Source organism: Diorhabda sublineata, chromosome 7 (assembly GCF_026230105.1).
Source record: "Diorhabda sublineata isolate icDioSubl1.1 chromosome 7, icDioSubl1.1, whole genome shotgun sequence".
Classification (NCBI taxonomy): Eukaryota; Metazoa; Arthropoda; class Insecta; order Coleoptera; family Chrysomelidae; genus Diorhabda; species Diorhabda sublineata.
In genome coordinates, this window is record NC_079480.1 from 15,012,630 (window position 1) to 15,031,992 (window position 19,363).

Here is a 19,363-nt window from a genome sequence, read left to right on the forward strand (position 1 = left end):
ACTAATTTTTATTATTCTGTACAGATCGTGGTTAGAAAACCGATAAAAGCCTGGAAAATATACTATAGTTTGAGCTGTCCTCGACTTGGAATATTTCCATTTGGCCAAAATTTATTCGGTTTATCTCCCTCCTTGATGATCTGTATAAAATATTTTTCCAGCTCTTGTTTCCATGGGGAATTTCGATTTATTCCATAGTATCACTTATAACCTCGAACTCTTTCCTTCAAATGATTTTCTATTTGAAATTTTGGTTTTCCTAGAGCAGTTTGGAATTCTCTCTTTTAATGAATCTTTGAATCGTTGATTTTCCAACACCAAGCTTGCTACTAACTAACTTCTACATATCATCACCACTTGGACTTGGACTTTCTCATTAAATGGGACAATCTACAATCATATTTAGGGCTTTTAACCACTCCAAACTTATTTTTATTAATCTGTACAACTACTAACTTTTTGTAATTTCCATTTAAATTCTTGTATTGTGATAGATTGAAAAGTTTTGTGGAAAAATATATAACCAAAAATTTTTCTATCAACATCATTTATTCCAGAACCTATATAATAATTGTAAATTGTTCAATAATTCCTGTAAAAAACGATTCAAATTATCTATATTCATTATATTCTTGATAGTATCTCTATTTATGAATAAAAGACCTAAAGTTTTGTTTAAAATTCTCCGATGTGAGGCATATAATTGTCCAAGGAAACTCCAAGTTAATTCCGCAAACTTCCAACGACTAGCCTTGCGATTTATTTATAGTTATCGCAAAGGCCATACGTACCTACCGGAAATTGTAAATCGGTATAACCGGGATGAAAACTGCGACCTCCTAAATCAGATCTAATCAAAGTGAGTTATCGCGCACTTGGTATTGAAGTGTCACTATCACAAAATATCAACAAAAAAAGCACCTAACTTGAAATGTCACTATCACAAAGATCACCGAAGCTGAGACAGTTCTTACGCACGCAGCGGTCATCACAAATATACAAGGATGCAGTCATTTAAGGTATCGATCTTCATAGAGGAGGATCGATATATTATTTGGGTGTCAAATGTGAAATATTATGGTTTCGTTCAAAAATTTGATTTGTAACAAAACATCAAGGAAAAACAAAATAGTTGTTTTCATTTAATTCATATTTATTTACCTTTTAAACCTTCTCTGGACTTCCACAAATAATTCAAGACCAAAATGAGCCAAATCGGTCCAGCCGTTCTCCAGTTTTAACGAGACTTTTATAACTTTTAACAGATATGCTCTTCAGAAAATATAACCTCAAATGCAATATATGAAACGTATATAAACTTGGCTGGATTTAAGTAGTTATTCTCAAAATACCATTAACAGTAATGTTGATATATAAACCAGAAGAAAATGTAAATGAAGTAATAATTACCAGTGATGTGCGAAAATTTTAATATCTATCAATGAATTATAATATCCTTCAAAGTCCATAGTTAAGTATATGGAAAATTGTTGTTGTCAATAGTCTTTTCTATTTCTTTTGCCACAATCGAACCAAATATTGATAGAATGCTAGGGTTTGCCGTACAAAACAAGAATTCAAAAGGCCACATCCATCTCATATAAGTTCACATTCTTCATAGTCAATGTCTTCTTCTATTTCTTCTTCTTCTTCTTCTTGCTGGATATTCATAAATATTTCAGTGACTTCTTCATAAAAACTCCATGAATTTTCTTACGTTGGATTCAATTAGACATTCGAACAAGATTATCACAGCTGTAATCATCTTTTTCCACAGTTTCAATTGACTCAACATTTCTTAAAATTTCCAAAATGAAAGTTAAGAGGTATTTTCAACTGTGATTAAATACATGTATTTATGAATACAATCTATTTTGGTGGAGCTCTATACAGCAAAGAAAGAAGATGAATTCTTTTCGTTATGATTGTGTGAGATGAAGAATCAATTTCCCTAAATAGTGAATTTGCTCTATTTTCAAAAAAATATTTACATTTATACAATTTTAAAACAAAGACTAAGCATCCAAAATTACTGAAATTTGAGTGAAAATCTCTCTTCAGGTTGTATATAAGAGCATCATCAAGTGTAGATCGGAAAGTTTTTATAAAACCCTCGTCGTACGAAATAAAAAATAACAATTAGTTATTAAAAACAAAAGATATACCAACATTAGAGACTGATACGAAAAATCGTTTTTATTGATATCATTAAGCGAATAAATTTTATCCAACTCCTCTCGCATTTTTATATAAATCTTGTTTGTTTCTTATAGCATCTTCTATTAATGAAATTTCACTTTAAATTATTAATAAAAAATAGTTTAACAGGGCCAGATCAGGGCAATATAATAGATGTGAAACACATTAGAATACTTAGCGGTTTGTCTTGCAATTTATTTTGTTTTCAGGCGTCAGTTTTTTTGTTTTCTGGAATAGAACCTCCAGCATGTAGTCCATCATCTCGTCCACAACGAAACAACTTTTTAATTATATGAAAATGATGGGCAAGACAATTCTGCTTTTTATTTATGTTGTGGTTAATCCTTCCATAGTTAAAAATTTTATGCCAGCACAGCACAACTTGATTGAGTGGTCTACCATAATAAAATGAATCTAAGCAGCTAGTTGAACCTTAATGTGAAGCTTATTTAGACCTGTGCAAGAAAAAACTCAATATTGTCATCAAGAGCGAGAAAATATAATCAAAATATGATGAAATTTAAAACTAGGTTATTTTTTTCAGTGTAGTTTATCACCGAATAGTTCAGTAGTTTCATACCACTTCTTGTTTACTGGAGCACATTAATCCTCTTTAAGACAAGCTCCTCGCCACAAACAACATCAAGCTTAAAAGTAATACAAGTCATCTATTATACAGGTTCTTAAACGTCAGCACGTATCTTGTGGTGTACCAAGACAGACACATCCATACATATTTTTTTACAATCTTCAAATTTATCCATAAGCGTATCAGCAAGCGAAAAACACACTTTAACGTGTTTATTTTCAATAAATTAATCAGATGAAAGGATGATGTTTCACTTTAAGACGTTGGAAAACATATATGTTTAGATTAGAAACTCCGAATGGAGAAACTTGTAATTTATGTCGACTACAACTTTGTAAACAGTTTGTTTTACGACTGGAAAGAAAGATCATGTTAAATCAAATTAAGTTCCAGGTGTATTCTTCTAATTATTCAAACATAATTAGTGTATAATACTAAAATAAACAGATTAGATCAAAATATACCTCAATAAAGTGACTAACCTATCTTTATATTTAATTTTTTTATGTGGTTCTAAATTTTGGTAATCAATTCAGTCATAAAATACGAAAACATACACAATTCGACACTATGCATGAATTTTGAGAAACATTATTCCAGTTTTTAAAGCAGGTTCTTCCTTTATATTAACAGTCTTTTGATAAAAATTGGCTTTGAGCTGTACTTTTAGTCATTTATAAAAATGAAGAGTTCTGAGCTGCTTTTGGTACCATCTCGTTTTGATACACTTTTTTGACGAAGTCTGTCTTTGTTAATTGTTTTTATTGTTATAAGTGACGTTTATCCAAATATGGAACTTTTTTATTAATGATTCTACATCTTGAATTCATTCAATAACTTCGAAACACCTTATACAAAACATCATATCAATATATTACCTCTCTCGTGTAACTTTGTGTTACTGACACACAGATGGCGCAGCCATTTGTCAAATCCATATGTCATTTACGAAGTACCAACTTTCGATTAGTTAGAAAAAACTGACAGGATTTGTTGAATTTAAACGTGGACGTATAGACACCGATAATAACGAAGATCTGGTTGTCCAATTGGTTACTCCAGAAAACATAAAAAAAATCCACAAATTCGTTATATCCAATCGTAAATTCAAATTGCGTGAGTTATTTTTTAGATATCAGAAGGCAATGTGCTTATAATTATGAATGAACATTTGACCATGAAACATGGATGCATCACTTACTTCACTCCGGAATCAAAACGATCATCATCTGAGTGGACTTCAGCCGATGAACCACGCCCAAAGACACAACGGTCATTTGGGAACGTTATGACTTCAGTATTTTGGGATATGCATGGAATATTGTGCATTCATTATGTCCAAAAGTGTGAGACAATCAATAGAAAATACTACATAGAGTTGTTGGATCGATTGAATGCAAAAATCAAGAAACAACGGCCTCAGCAACTTATGTTTCACGAAGACAATGCACCGATTCAAAAGTCGATGGCAAATATAATTAAATTGGACGAATTACACTTGGAGTTGCTTCCACATCCACCGTAAAATCCTTATCTAGCCCCTAGTAACTACTGGCTATTCGTTGATTTCAAAAAAATACTCTCCGGTAAGAAATTCAGCTGAAATAAAGAAGCAATTGCTGAAACTGAATCCTATTTTGGAGCAAAAGACAAATCCGTCTACAAGTACGGCATCGAGAAGTTAGGGAAGCGTTGGAATGAATGATTTTTGGTGTGTCTAGAAAAAAGAAAAAACCACGCTATAAAAGTATCCCAGTGAATCGGTATATTGTTTCCTAGCATCCGTATTTGTTTCAGTTGTAAAGAGGATTACATCAATTTCAAAAGTTCTTCGTCAATCGTCTATTCAGCTGCAAAATCATTGTAGTTGATTGGTGTTAATGGGGTGTAAGTTCGTCTGATAAAAGTGAGGTGACGAGATTATCGAGGAGAAGCTTTTTAAAGTTTATGTTAGAAGGTTTGTGATACATAATAGATGGTAGATATTCGGGATTCCTACTTCTAACGAAATTATGTGAAGTCGAGGAAATTAGCTAGCTTAGAGCTATGGAATACTGTTGAGGTTAACTAGGGATTGAAGTAATCACTTGGTGGACGGTCATTAACCACCTGCAAACCATTCATAAGCAAACAGGATAGTAAAGCATTTTCACAAGCAGATGTAGGTGCCATAGAAGTTACCAATGGACACAAATCTGTGTTCTAAATTTTCATTTGATAATAATTATACTTGTGGTAATATTTTTGTCTGTAAACTAATGGTTATAATCCAAGCTACATTATTTTAATAATAGATGATTTTTTTTTCAAATTTCTATCGTCTTTTTCGTAAATGGCACAAATTCCATACGGTTTGACACATGCAATTTGTATGTTTTATTGGTTTAATTGTAATTTTGAATTTGCTGTAAGTCATTTTCAAACTTTGCACTCAATTAACGATTGCTTGAAATGTTCAAATTTCATTATTCTATCTCTGGTTTTGAATCTTCCGCATTGGTAAAGATTTTTTTACTAAATTATTTTTCAATATCGTAATTTGTTGTTGAAAGAAACTTGTTATTAATTCTACTGAATGACAATTAAATTGAACGATTTAATATAAAAACGGTTTTAAAAGTTTTGAAATGATCCAGTCTAACTGCCGATCATTATATGGCGTCTAAAAGACTTAATTGAAGTTACGGGAAAGGTAACGTTAAAAAATAATAGAATCATTTCAATTTAAGTCCAGTTATGAAAAGATAGAAGTTGATGATAAGGTAAATTGAAAAAATAATCCGAATTTTAAGGAATCACAAGTACTAGATAGATTTAATTCAAAATAAAAAAACATTTTAATAGTATTCTAGTGAAATTAGACTTTTTCCAATAAAATGTAGTTGCCACATACGTTTTTTTGTTTAGTATTCAGGTACTGCGACAAATGTACATAAATCAACAAAACGTAAAATAAAACTCAACCGCGCGTGCCTAATCTTTAGGAGCAGCGTAGTTCCGCTCGAGAAGGCAAGGCGTTCGAAATCTGCTCGTTGCACTGTCCCCAAAAAAATAATCCTTAATAGTTCGATCCAAAACGTTTAGCCAGGGTCCGTGTGAGTCATGAAACCGTATGGAAAGTAGAGGGATTGTAGGTATGTTAATAAAAATTAATCTAAAACGTGGTAGCTGATATATCAGATAATTCGATTGGACTAGACTGGATTATTGGACATCGGTCAGTCAAAGTTCGAAGGATTATTGCAATATTGAGGAAGTTGTATTATGTATTGTTGAATACGATAGCACATGGCGCGGTCGTCACACTTCTTTTTCCAATATTGCCTATTGATTTCCACGTATAAATGAACCTTTAATGACTGAGTGTGGAAGTGCGTGATTGGACATTTATATTCGTTAAGTAGGGATACCTTAAGTTGTAAAACCACTTTGGCTAGCTTATCTAGTACTTAAGTTAGTAGCCAATACTATGAGTATTATTTTAATATACCTCGTCGGCCATTATCGTCTCACAAAACACTAACTTTTTTTTTTAAAACACACACACTTCGTATTTTAATTTTGCCATTATCGCAATTTGCGGTTCGACGTGGCGATAAGGATACTACGACGTAGCACCCCCCCTCCCCCCGATCAGCTTAGGAATGTGCCTATTTCTGTTAAAAAACGCAGAATTAAAAATTTCAACGTCTAAAAATCGTGAAACCAGTTGAAATTTAACACGGTTCGAGTTCAAGAATGAAGGTTAGGTGCAACGAACTCTAGCAAGGTCGTAAAAGTATTGCAGATCAAGATCGCCTCTATGACTAACGAAAATATTTCTGGAAAACTTGGTGTAAGCTAGAAAAACATCCAATCAATCATTTGAAAACATCAGGAGTTCCAAACTTGCAGAATGACGCTTATAAACATGTCTGCGAGCACGATGTTGTGGTAGTACAAAGATGTTTTATTAGATTTCGTTCACTAAGAACAGACTATCAATGCAGTATCTTAGATGAAGTTCAGCTCCATCATCCACGCAGAAAACGAGAGGAGTTAGTTATTCACGACAACGACAGGCCGCACGCAGCAGGAGCTACTGGATCTTACGTTCCACCCATGAAAATTTCATGTGTTTATAACTTCGAATAAAGTATTTGAAGGGACATGTCAATAAAAAATGAAAGATTTCCGTTTGATTACTTTCGAAAATATTCAAACCCCTGAAAAGTCACCTCTCCAAATCAAAACTTTTGCTCTCATGGCATTCATTTGATAGACACCCAAAATTGTCCATGACGGCTGCCATTTCTTTTAATTAAACAACGAAAGCCGGTTTGTTAGTGTAAGCTTTAGTTTGACATAATCCACCAGGAAAAGTTTATAGGTATTAAATCGGAACTTATGTCACCTCTCTTGGAGATCAATTTACTAGAACTCGTAGCAGAGATCTATTGGACGCTCGTGTAGTTTCCACGTCATGCTGAAACTATGTTCTTTGGTTATAACCATAAATTTTTTGTAGTTGAGCCTCGAGACTCGAAGAAATTGTCTAATAGTTACACATAACTCTTTGAATTCACTGTACCTGCTCGTGCCCTTCGATTGCTAACATCGCAGCGAATACGGTCATTTTAGGCGAGTGTAGAGGTTTCAGTTGTTTGTGGTTTGGATTAGTTGCACTCCTGTAGCGGCAAATGAGCTTCATCTGATGTTGGTAAACACTCAATCATCTGGTTTACTAAGCTAGTCTTCGACCAGTATCCTGAGGCTTCAAATCTCGACCAATTGAATTTTGTAAGTATGTAGGATATACTTTTAAAGCAGCAGCTCGCTCGTCGCATTGTCTACGTTTTCGACCGTTCTAGAAGACCTTGGATACCGGATTTTAGTTTATCCAGTGTTGATTGTGTGTCTTAAAACTTCTCGACCCATCTTCCGATCAGTTTCTACGCGCTGTTGTCGCCGAATTCTTGAGAAACGCTCTATAGCGACTAAATTTGATTGATATACCTCCCGCGTTCTCCGTATAGTTGATTTCACGCAATAAACAATATAAAGGTAAATTTTCTTTTAAGACATCTTGTATACGTCGTAGTCCTACACTCACATAACTAGTTTTATTCATCTTGATCGAGTAATTAATTTAGTTGTGTACTGGTACATTTGAAGTACAAAGTTGGCATTATCTATTATCTTGAAATATTTACTACAACGTACGTATTTGGAACATTTCATTTCTGGTTTTTAACGAAGACAAAAACCTCCAAGTACCTAACTATTCATTTATATCTTAATGATAAGTATTAGAACGTTGATAGTTTTATTATAGTTCATTGTCTCGCGATATTTCTATTCTCAGTTTATTACCTTTAAAAAACATTTTTTCATGTGCAAAATCTTCACGTTTATCAAAATCGTCATGTGACAACTCTTGAACCAACTTTACTTTGTATGGATGGAATTTATTATCACGTGAAATTGATCCTGATTTGAATAAATCTTCTACTGAATCAGTTTCGTTAAATTTTTTTATTAATTCACTGACATTTGAACTTTTATGGGATTTCGGTTAGGATATACATTATTGTATATTATATATTACACGTTTCTTGTTGACTTCTACGCCTCTGTGGTATAAACGAAATGTGTGTCCACCCTGGAAACAACAAAGAAAATAATTATAATCTAAAACGTAGATATTTGAAATGCTTAGAACGAAATGAATAATAATTTTAGCAATTACTTGACTTTGACAAGAAAACAAAGGCTGCTGCTTAAGCTACTTTATAATTGAATTTGGCATTATTGTTTATCAGAAGTTTCTCCAATGAGATCCATAAATTTTGCATGCGATTGAACCAATTACCAAAGCATTTTTTCCATTACCTCCAAAACATGTCTATTGAAATCGTCAACCGTTTCTTCATTTCTTCAGGTGTATAAAAACGTTGACCTCGCAATTTATTTTTGATCTGCGCAAACTTTCTATCCAACTTGCATTCTTTTGAGATCTCGGAACAGGAAAAAAGTCGCTGGAAGCCGATCTGGAAATACGGGGGATGCGAATCCCAATTCATGCGTCTTTTTAGTCGATAGTCGATGAACATTATAATTTGCAACGTTTCACGATTTATAGTCACATGCAATCCATTCGGATGACCGTTGAAGCTTTTTTGAAGCTACAGCAGCATATAAACATCCTTAATTCTTTGAAACAGCAATTCAATGGCAACCAGATTATGAATTGATGAGCAACTACTTCGCTTTTGCATTTGCTAATCAACAATTATTACATTTTAATTCATTAGGTCCATCGGATTTACGTCCAATGAGAGCTACAGAGTTTTGATCACATAAACTTGTTGATCAAAGGACTTTGTTCTTTATATCTATTGATAACTAGAAGAATAATCAATAGAATGTTCAGACACGGAATCACCAAAGAAAAATCGTCCCCACATAGTGACCATGCATGGAAACAGTTAAGATTTGAGACAAAACTCACCTCGATACCAAACTGAAGAACTGTAGAGCTGGATCATACATGAAATGAACTACTCTTCGTTATAACGTAGATATAACTTGAATAGTAGTGTATGGGTCTAGAACCAAAATCTCTAAAAGCCTAGACAACACACCAAGCATCCAGTTCAATTTAGAAAAGAATTATCGCAAACAGCAGATCATCATCCTGCCTATCCAGTTATTGAAGCTTCAAGCTCCAATATATTAAAATCCAAACTCTTATGGATTATGAGATACAACGAACACGCTAAAGCGGAGACAGACAAACCCTTCATGGAACCTTCAGGGGCTGAGACAGACTATTCTACTGGGAAAGTATAACTAGAGAAGATCTGCTGATTGTATCAATCTGACAGGAGTCCTATCATGACTTGGCAGATAATGCGGTGTGCATATGGACGGAACGTCTATCCGCATTCCTTTTGGAATGAAAGACTGCGTAGCTTCAGAAAAGTACACCTGGTAGTCTATGAAATGGAAGAATTTGCAGCTGCAGCCATGGACATTCTAGACTGAGATGGCTGTAGGAATGCTATTAACAGATCAGCTGTAAACACTAGATTTCCCAGTATTGCAGCAAGAAGTTGAGTTGAGGAAACAATTTGCAGTTGTATAAACCCTTATACCAACCCCTAATTGCAGATACATCTTTGTTTATATGTAAAATTAAGAAGACACTGTTCATGATGGAAATCGTGCTTTTTGAATAAATAAAAAAGAAGAATTATCAAAGATATTTCATCTTAATCCTATATTTGGGTAAGAAACACTGTGTAAAGTGAGATTTAATACAGGGTTTTGTCAGAAAGGCACAGTTTTTATCATTTGTTTTTCATATTATCTATAAATTTATTTCCATTCAACATATTCGGTCACTGTTCTTCGGGAACAGCAATTATATCGAAGTAGTTATTTTTATATATTTGAAAGTTTGCAGTTGCCACATCTCTATCCGAGCGTGAAAGATTTTTTTTTAATACAACGCCATCATTAACGATGTCTGTTTAACGAACACCGAAACTCGAAAATAATAAGATTCAGATTAGTTTTTGAGTAGAAACAAAAAACGTGTTCTTTTTAATGACTTTGCAACGAAATTATAAAAATCATGATAATTTATCTTGCCAAAACAGCATTGTGAGAGTTCGTTAGCGAACATTTTTAGTATTTAATTTGGCGAGGGTATCGTTAAATTCGAAATGGATTCTTCTGGAACCGTAATTTACTTGATGAGAATCCGCTTCGGAAAATACAAGAGGATATTCGAAATTTTTTGCGTTCTTAACAAATTCTTGCCTCAGATTTAATGAAAATAAAAAATTCATTCATCCACAATAACAAAAAAATGTGCAATTGTTAAAACAAAAACCTCTAATTTATACGAATTATTGAGCTTGTACCGCCCCTGGCCTTTAGATAGTAGTGTAGAATTATTTACTCCGTCAAACCCACTACACGGACATGCGTAATCATCCATTTAACATTTTTTATGTTCGAATGTATAATTTAGAACATATACTTAAATATAAATTTTGATTTCGTAACATTAAACACCTATAAGTATTTTTTTTTATATCACAGCATTATTTTTCAGTTTTCTATCTATCCTAAAAACAGGATCACCTTTTTAAGAAACACCCTGTATAATTTAGAATTTATATAATTTAAATTAATGATCTGCGGTTCCTCAAAGTAGAAAACAACTACACGTCTGGCTAATACAGCGACGATTATTGAATTAAATCTCCTCCGAAGAATATTATCAATTGAATACCTAACAAGGAGTCCTTAGTTACGAATACGACGTTACAAATAACTGTGAGCTAGAAACGCCCTTCTCTATTAACAATCTGGTAGATTAATTGAAATCCTTTCTTAACGAGTTTGAAATATCCAGTGCGCAAAAAAAGCGCGACAAAAAATAATTAGAAATAAATTATCTGCTCCTTCTTTTATATAATATATATTTATACATACAAGTCTTTGTTTCAAGCGAAATTACCTTATAAAAAAAAGTTATAGCAGTTTAAATAAATAGAATACACACATTAGAATGATGTAATTATTTTCTGTTCAATAACCGCAGTCATTGAAATATGTCAAACTTAAATTAAACGAGATCGATTAAATAATATTTCAATCTAATGGATGTTAGTCCAGGCTATTAAGGTTTTCACCTCCGATTTCCATGAACTTACATCGATTTCATTGAAATTTTGATGGCATTGCATGTAGGGAATAACTTCAAAAGCAGAATCTACCCTACGACGATGTCCACCCCAAGTAGAGGCTGAAAATAACCGCAGAAAATAGTTCTAGCATAGCATGACAAAAATATTTGGATACATTCAAATCAAGCACGATGATATTCCCAGAAAATTCTTAAATAAGTTGATATTTCGTTAGGTTTTTTCCCTGAGCAAAACATTCCACTACCCCCCGTAATTCTCGTCTTATAGGGGCGAGATCCGCCCAAATTAAGCGTTGAAAGTTTTTATGTTGAAAATAACCGCGGAAATTGCTGAAGGAACCGAATTTTAAGCAAAAATTGGTTCTAGCTTAACATGCCAAGAATATTTGGATACATTCAAATCGGGTTAACAGCCGCTATATATAAGTTCACATTTTCGAAATTTTTGGACACATGCATCCCTGCAATAAAAAAATTATATTTCCAAGTTTAAGTGAGTCAGATCTAATATTTTTGTGATTTGTACAAATAACCCTTACATCTTTTTAAATCTGTAAAAACCTTGACAAAAATTTATATAGGGTGTTCAGAAAGTGGTGCCGAATTTCGACGTATAAAAACTTCGGAAACTTAATTTTTTCAAATGACGACCCCTCTTTACCACTGGACTTTACGCTTTAAATTTAGGGGACTTTGTTAGTAAATTCATATATCTCAAATTAATGATTTTTGTAGAAACTTAAAAAAACTGAAATTTTCATGGTTTTTAATAGTCGCCTGCCGATGGCGAACATCGAATAACAAAAGTTAACGTATCAAAAATTAAAATACTTTAATCGATTGAAAAATTTTAAAAATACTACACTAAGAGGAGAAAAACAAAACTAAATGTTCGAAATAGTTGCCCCCAACTTCCAACCATAAAGATTTCAGTTTTTCAAGTTTCTACAAAAACCGTTAATTTTAGATATATAAATCAACTAACTAAATCCCCTCAATTTAAAGCGTAGAATCCAATGGTGGAAGAGAAAAATGGGGGTTGCTATTTGAGATAATTAAGTTTTCGAAGTTTTTAGATAGCGAAATTCGGCACCATTTTCTGAACACCCTATATAAATTTTTGTCAAGGTTCTCACAGATTTGTCCAAATCCCAAAAATATTAGACTTGATTCACTTAAACTTAAAAGAAATATAATTTTTCTAGTGAATGGCTGCATGTGTTCATATATAAAGTTATTGAAATTTCGCGTAGATTCCAAAAATTTAATAAAAACCATAGCATTCCGTTTAAAATAGGAAGTTTCAGAAATCTGAAATTATTTTAGCTGAAACCAGCATTTCGGAAAACCCATGCAAGCAAATTTTCAGAAAACTAGTCGCAGTACTTTCCCATATACAAATCGATTCAGCTCGTCGTGAAGGACCGTGTACAGTGTGTGGTAATTAGCATGATTTTACTGAAAATGTTTCTTGAGAAACGAACATTTCAGTAATTTTAAATTCACGTCGCGTTTTAAGAAAGATAATGTAGTTGACAAATGCCAACTCGATAGATTGTAATTTGAAGGAGAAATGTCATAAATGAAATATACGGAGCATGAACCATAACGACATCGTGAATCTGATTATACCGAACTGTGAAGTAATGATATTTCCTGTAAAACGGAAACGAAATGTTTTATAAGTGACTGAAATATCGATGAAGCTTAACTTGACATTATTTTTTTGTGGTTATTCTTCTTATTTGTTTCGTTACGAATATTTATTTATGGAAATAAAGTATGGTTATCTCGGTCTAATGCAAATTACCGATTTCTTGAAACTTCCTAAAAGTATTGAACTTATAATTGGATCGTTTATTTCGGAAACCCGTTAACTGATTTTTTATAGTGCAGTAATTGAAGCGTTATTACTTCGAATTTTTTTACTGTGAACCAATTTGCGTTAAAATTTGAAATTAGGCTCATCTTACCCTTAACTTCAAAAGTGAAAATGATCTGAACTCCGCCTATTATTTTTAAGGGGTGTAAACGACCCCTTAATGGAAAAATTGACATTAAACCATTTTATAGCTAGAAAACGTGTTTAACATTAAGGGATGAAATTATAAAGTATTTTCTAACACAATTACCTCATCATAAAATCATTTTCAACTCCTTGAAAACCTCACAACCCTTGCAAACAACCCCTAAATTTCAAAAATAACTTTGGTATGACATAAAAAGATTTAAGTATAAAGTAAATCATATTTTATGTTCTCTATCTTAATTATCGAATTTTTAATCCCCTTTCGACCCTTAAACACAAGCCCTTGATAAAAAAATGTTTAAATAATTTTTTTTTTGATAAAATGAAAAGTATTTAAATGTTATTCGATATTCTCGAAAATGATTATCATATTATCTTTCTTCACATAGTCTACCAGTTAATTTTATGACAATTTGATCGATTTCTCACTTATATTTGAAAAAAACTGTTTAAATTGATACGATAAGCTTAAAAATCGACCAGGGATAACCCGAGTAATACACATACTTACCTTCATTCAAAAGTGTTATTTATACATATATATTTTCAATTTACTAAGTAGGAAAAAATAGTTTTTGGACCATAACTCCTTCAATTTTGATGCTATCGTAACTTATATAAAATCATTTTGAAGGTAATTAAAAGAGCTACAATTTCTTTCACACAATATATAATGAAAAACCTTTTATTTTAAAACGGTGAAAGGTCAAAGGGCTCGAGAGAAAATGTGTTTTCGCTGCCGCGCGCTCTTTAAACAATCATAAAAAAAGACAACCAAATTTTTTGTCCTTCGTTTTTTATTATTACAGTTTTATACGTACTTTCATCATTTTTGAGATTTTATGAAATGAAGGTGGTTTTTTTAAAAATTCGAAAAATCTTTATTTCTTAAAACAGTCATTTTTTGAAAAAATATTTGTCCTAAAGCAACCAAACTGCTAGAATCCACCAAAATTCATAATTTCAATAGACCCGGTGGTCTCGAACCCTCTTGTTCAATTCCAATTGACAACAAAGAAAAAATTGTCATAATGACAAGAAATTTCGAAAATGGGAAGTAAAAAAAATCACCCTGGCAACGATCATACTCGTATTATTCATTAAATAGGAGGCGGTCCAGTTCAACAATTACAACGATCAAAATGATTTCGGGCGTTTTGTGCTGAAGAAGAAAACTTTGAACTTGAGAAAGACAATTCTTCAATATCACCTCTACTTGCATGCGAAGTTCGAACCCTCTAGTTAAACTTTTTCTGGCCAAAAAATAAGAAAATATAACAAAAATGACCATAAAATGGAGAGGGGTGGAGATGGAAATTTTCGACCTTAGACAGGAAATCATCTCGTAACTTATTGAACCTACATGTGAAATTTCATTTTTCAGTCGCTTTTCGTTTGACCTGCAGAGATGAGCAAAGGTCAAAAACCACTTTTTTTGCACTGCGACCCCTCGAAATATTCATTTGTTTTCAACCAAACTCTAATAACATCAATCCGCCGCCGAAAAAGCCATGTATGCTAATTTTGAACCAAATCGGACCCATAGCAATTGCTCGAGAGACGAAAATAAGAATTGTAGCTTAAACATATATATATATATATATATATATATATATATATATATATATATATATATATATATATATATATATATATATATAAACTACAGACATTCGAAAAACCATCATAATCGTGTTCAGGAGGTCTCAAAACATGGGAAAAATGATGTGCCCCCCATAGTCATGCCTACCGTAATAGTCTAATTTTTCCTTGAAAAATTCGACCAAAAACCATTAGATTTTCCTCTCATTTACATTACAACTCACTCATTTTCCGTGCAAAAGACTTTTAACAGTACTCATTCTAAAGCTTATTTCACACACTATAAAACCATATTTCATTAGAAGGCATATAATGTATCTGATCGCCGCTAGATGGCATTGAATACATCGATTAAATTCCAGACAAAATAAAAAACGACTTCGATCTTTAATATCTCGCTTAATATTGAATTTAGAACAAAAAACTGATTTGTTCAGTTTTTTACCTGCTACAATTTTTTTAACATAAAATTTTCGTTAAAACGCATATTTTTAGAGATATTTGCAAAAAACCGATGAAAACCTGAAAAAAATCCGAATTTTCAATTACCAATAACTTGAAAAGTATAGGTTTTTTGAAAAACATTTTTTTTTCTCAAAATTAGGCTTTTTATCGATATCTGAGGTTATTTCGAAAAAAAAAAAATTTACAACCACCGAGAAGGAGTGGCAACCACCCTCAGGGTAGAGCGGAGTTCAGATTATTTTCACTTTTGAAGTTAAGGTTAAGATGAGTCTAATTTCAAAATTTCATGCAAATCGGTTCACAGAAAAAAAAATAAAAAAATTCAAAGCAATACCGTTTCAATAACTGCACTATAAAAAACTAAAGGCGTTTGAATTTGATGTTTATGTTTTTTTACTTTCTGGTTTCAATTAACGGGTTTCTGCAGTAAAGTTCGTGTTCATGACCATTTTTTAGCAATAGGCTAAGCAAACGTCGGCTTATTTTCGAAAAAGACAGTCTCTTGAAACAAATATCGTCTTGTTTTGGAAAGAGACAAACAAATGTCGGATTGGTTTTGAAGAAAGACAGTTTCTGAACAAAAATGTGAGATTGTTTTGGAAAAAGACATCTTCTACTGACAAATATCGCCGTGTTTTTAGAAAATACAGTCTCTAAAAGCAAACGTCGGCTTGTTTTTGGAGTAAGATAGTTTCTGAAGACGAATGTCGGCTTATTTTCGAAAAAGACAGTCTCTTAAGAAAAGTGTCGGCTTGTTTTGGAAAAAGACAGTCTTCAAAAGCAAGCGTCGGCATGTTTTTAGAGTAAGACAGTTTCTGAAGACGATTGTCGACTTATTTTTGAAAAAGACAGTCTCTTAAGACAAATGGCGGCTTTTTTTGGAAAAAGACAGTCTCTAAAAACAAACGTAGGTTTATTTTTAGAGTAAGACAGTTTCTGAAGACGAATGTCGGCTTTTTTTCGAAAAAGACAGTCTCTTAAGAAAAGTGTCGGCTTGTTTTGGAAAAAGACAGTCTCTAAAAGCAACAAAAGCAACAAGCAAAGTAAACAGTTTCTGAAGATGAATGTCGGCTTATTTTGAAAGCAGACATTTTCTACTGATAAATGTCGGCATGTTTTTAGAAAATACAGTCTCTAAAAACAAACGTCGGCTTGTTTTTGTAGTAAGACAGTTTCTGAAGACGAACGTCGGCTTCTCTTCAAAAAGACAGTCTCCTAAGACAAATGACGACTTGATTTGGAAAGAGACATGTTTTTGATCATTTGAGCTTCCAAAGTCCAAGTTTTCACTGCATAGAGCAGTTCTGACCATACATAACATTCCATGAATTCTATTCTGACGTGGAGGTTTAGATTTATGTTTGCAAACTTTGAGGAGTACCTGACAAACGCCTTTCCACCCATTTCAATTCTGATCTTGATCTTAAGTTATAACATATACTGTTCATTTAATTAATAAAAGGAATGTATTATTTTGCTCAGTATATTGATAAATTTGTTGTTAAATAGATCATTAAATATATATATGAAAATTTTCAAATTCGAATGGTATGTATCAGAGGTAAATGAACTTATAATCTGTGGAGTGTGACCGATTATGTAGATTCAATATATATATATATATTACAAGAAAATCTCATGGTTCCCTCAGACACGTTTCATATTAATACGAATATCATTGCTACAACTTTCCAGCAGGCGATGTCACGATGCCCAACAATGTCTTGATGTTATCTATTCAAAATAATTTAGAAAAAAAAACAAAAACATTTTCAATTATTTAATACTGAACACATTGTTCACCCCACCACTACACTTACATAAACAATTACACTGATGCGCGTTTCGTTAAACAACTTATCATCTTCAGAGACTGATGGGAAAATGTTTGTTGTTTTACTGATTAGTATAAACATCGCTAACGGTTCCAGAAATTTTAGCTTAGTCAATTATTCTTTACTGTATAGGGGTTGTTTTAATAGAGAAACATGACATTTTCCTAACCTTTTTAACCTTTTAACTTGCCGTTTTCCTCTTTGACTGATGAAATTTTAAGGTTGTATAATAGGAAGAAGTCGCTGGCGATTACAAAAAAACTCGCACCCGTAATTTTTTTTTAATAATTATGTACAATTTTCAGTTATGAATTAAACCTTTTCACTCTCATTAGACATGAAATTCCATGTTATATTAATAAGTTTTTGGAGTGTGAAATTTCGATAAATATCTAAAAATACATAATGAAATTTTCGGATGCGAATTTTTTTCCTTTTCTGAGAAATTTTTTTACACCATCAGATAGAAGAAATTTTAAAGAATAAAAATCTCACCAACTTTTAGAAAAAAACTAATATTTTGACGGGAGGATTTTCGTTAGAAATTTAGGGTACTTTTTCGATATTATGTCAAAATAACGTGAGAAAAATTTTTTACCCTTTAAAACTCACCCCCTAACGATTTCTTATCGCCCATAAATCATTTTTCCTTTAATTTTTATTATAGTCTCCTTAAATAAATTTCATCCTACTATTATATTTTTTCACTATTTATTATTTTAAAGACTTTTACCCTGGCCTAGAAGAATAAAATAAATTATATAAGTAGTTACTTATTATAAATAGTAATTACTTATTAAAAGTGTTTAGTGCAGTGTAAATAAATTAAATAAGTAAGAGACAATGTGTATAAATTCCCCCATCGTTAGAAATAGTTTAAATAAATTAGAAGTTCACTCGTCTTTTCTATACAATCTATCGGTGTTCCAAAAAACAAACAACCCTTGTAATACAAAATGATAAACCCTATTAACCCAATTCAAAATACGTATCCACAATTTTATTCTAATTGTTTCGTGCTTTATCAAATTTCGTTGATTCTCCTAACATTTGACGATAAATTGAATCACATTTAAAATATCCTGTGAGATGGTTCATTCATCGTTTTCTGCGTTTTAGGGCATATATCCTGTATCCGGCATTTTTTCTTTAACGGGATTCATTCAACCTCAATTTATTTATTAGTAGGAGGAAGAGGAAGAGCTTCAATGTAATGTGTAATATGAAAAATTTAATTATACCTTGCATCGATAGATACTAGCACAGCTCATAAATTTCAGTAAAAATTATCCCGTAAATTCGTAATTAAAACCACGTGTGTAGGAATTAATTTCGTTTTATTTGCAACTTAACTGTGAGTCTAAGTGTAGTCCAATATCTAGAAAGTACATTTAAAATCTCATAATTTGATTACATCAATAATATCTCGAATTTTCAATTGTAAAACATATTAGTTTACAAAGTTTATTTTTTTAACTGTTACCGCGAATTTAGTAGTCGATAGAAGTCACTTTTAACTTGGTTTTATCAAATGGAGCTCTCTATTTTCGATTTTTATCATTTGAACGTTATACAGGATGTCCCACGACGATATAAAACTATCTGTATATGGCAAAATAGTTTTTTAATTAAATATTCCCAAAGATGTACTGTAACTTTTTTATTTTAAATAGAACACTCTGTATATTAATACTTTTTTGAAATCTACGTATTATTTTTATTATACTTTTGTCTGAAAACGAGATTTAATTGAAACAACTGGAATATTTGAAAAGGGAAAATGTGTTACGGCATTTTTGCCAATTTAACAATGTATTCGTTAATTTTTGATATGAAATTTAGCAATAGACCATCTACTGAAGAGGCAATGATAGTCTAAAATGTAGCAAATGAAAAACACACCAATGTTTATTAATTATTCATGTTTCCAGTAGCTAAAATCA

At 32.1% G+C, this 19,363-nt stretch overlaps 1 protein-coding gene across 1 annotated transcript in view; it reads left to right on the forward strand.

The window, feature by feature from the left end:
- LOC130446435 (serine protease inhibitor dipetalogastin) overlaps positions 1-19,363 on the forward strand; it is a 56,882-nt gene that overhangs the window by 805 nt on the left and 36,714 nt on the right. The gene's annotated exons all lie outside the window — the stretch shown is intronic.